The following is a 2,223-nucleotide window of genomic DNA, read 5'->3' on the forward strand; positions in this document are numbered from 1 at the left end:
TTTTTTTTTTTTTTTTTTTTTTTTTTTTGAGATGGAGTGTCGCTCTGTCGCCCAGGCTAGAGTGTAGTGGGGCGATCTCGGCTCACTGTAAGCTCCGCCTCCCGGGTTCACGCCATTCTCCCGGCTCAGCCTCCCAAGTAGCTGGGACTACAGGCGCCCTCCACTACACCCAGCTAATTTTTTGTATTTTTGGTAGAGACGGGGTTTCACTGTGTTAGGCAGGATGGTCTCGATCTCCTGACCTCGTGATCCGCCCACCTCAGCCTCCCAAAGTGCTGGGATTACAGGCGTGAGCCACTGCGCCCCGCCTGTAAAGATGGTTTTTTTGTTTTGTTTTGTTTTTCTCAGGCAGAGTCTTGCTCTGTTGCCCATGCTGGAGTGCAGTGATCTTGACTCACTGCAACCGTCTCCCGGATTTGAGTGATTCTCATGCCTCAGCCCCCCAAATAACTGGGATTACAGGCATGTGCCACCACGCCTGGCGAATTTTTAAATTTTGATAGAGTGGGGTTTCACCACGTTGGCCAGGCTGGTCTCAAACTTCTGGCCTCAAATCTGCCCACCTCGGCAAAAGTGGTTTTTTAATACAAGAATTCTGCATGTTCAAGGTGGGGAAAAGGTTTATAAGGATATTTGATTAGACATATATGAATAATGCTCACATGGATCTGATATGTCTGGTTTGCTATATTTGGATTTCTGAGTGAATATAAGCTATCAATAACCATTAATTAATTGATGATCCATGTTTGTAAGGAACATTGAGATGTTAAGTCAGCACAGCTTTGAGAGTTAAGCATGCAGAATCTCATGCTGTAATCAGTCTGGATTGTGGTTTTCTCTTTGATGAAATGGGCATGTTTGACTTGGACTTTGGTTTGGGCTGTGTCATCGTTGGGGCACTAGGAGTGATAGTTCTACTTTTCCAACCTTCTTAGAATTTGGTGCCAATGGAGAGAGAGAAAGGATAAGACAGATGGAGATCAAATGCTGATAGTTACATTGGATTGGAGAATGTGCCTTAGATCTGTGGCCTAAGATTGGGCTTCTTAGTATAACCCCACTTTAGACTTTGAACTTTCTGTTTTAGAGGGAGACTGTGTGTGTCCAAAGCAAACACACATATCCGAATTGCTGCCTCATGTCCAGTGGGCCCTCATGGCAAGAACACAGAGAGGTGGGCCTGTGGAGCTGCTTTTGAAAGGCAGGGCCACGTGTGCCTAGCACGTGGGTGGAGGAGCTGAGAGGAGACTGCAGGTTGTCTATAATTAGGAAGTTGTTAAAATAAGGAAGGGACTGAGGCAGGTATACATGCTTGCATTCTTTCTCCAGACCTTCAGAGTGAGGGAAAAGTGGAGGGGTACAGAAACTTTCTCTTAAATACTTCAAAGAGGTGGAAGTGCCTTTATCATGAAGCCATAGGAAATCTCCATTTGAAAATGCAGTACAAGTTATTCAGCTTCCCAAGATAAATATTTATTCTCATTTAACATTAGTGCTAAATTTCCTTGCTTTTAACCCTAAAACATCAGTGGAGACAAAAGAAGCCCTGTTCTTCCATGTTTGAAGTATGTTAGCTATGCTACAGTGTTTTGCTTGTTTGAGTCTGGACAGTTGAACTATCTTAGGAGAGAATAGGGTCTGTGGAAAACTACAGGGGATGGATGTATTTGTTACCATGGTATTTTATTAGTAAATTGTAATCTAAAAGCCATGTTGCTCTTGATTGTAACCCTGGACGGTGGATTGGGAAGTGTTACTGGACAAATACATAGAGTTTCCTTTTTTGATACCTAAGGAAAATGTAGTTATGCTTCATTCTGGTTTGAGGTCTCCTTCTCTGGATCCCCAATTGAATTGTGGTATACAACAAAAAGTGAGGTTAATTTAACCACTTAAATTCTGATCATTCTTGACAAGGCAAACTTTTCCTTTCACACTTATTCGTAGGAACCTTTGATTCTTGAATACTATAATAGTAGAGGAAAGTAAAAACAGCCAATTTCTTAAAGTCTGATCTTGATTATTCTGTTGTAGATCGTCAGAACCATGTTTTGTTGTTGTTGCTGTTTTGTTGTTGTTTTGTTGTTGTTGTTTTCTTATTTGCCTTTTCTTTGGTCATTTTACCTATAAATCTTTTTTGCAGAAACAAAAGAGAAAGGAGGAGGTGAAACCTAAATCAATCCTAAATCAATTTTTCTCCTTTTTTTTTTTTTTTTTTTT

At 41.3% G+C, this 2,223-nt stretch overlaps 1 protein-coding gene across 3 annotated transcripts in view; it reads left to right on the top strand.

The window, feature by feature from the left end:
* Positions 1–2,223, top strand: part of PDHX (pyruvate dehydrogenase complex component X) — a 101,035-nt gene that overhangs the window by 14,484 nt on the left and 84,328 nt on the right. The window lies entirely within an intron of this gene.

The sequence above is a fragment of the Rhinopithecus bieti genome, unplaced genomic scaffold (assembly GCF_001698545.2).
Source record: "Rhinopithecus bieti isolate Rb0 unplaced genomic scaffold, ASM169854v2 scaffold_32083, whole genome shotgun sequence".
Lineage (NCBI taxonomy): Eukaryota > Metazoa > Chordata > Mammalia > Primates > Cercopithecidae > Rhinopithecus > Rhinopithecus bieti.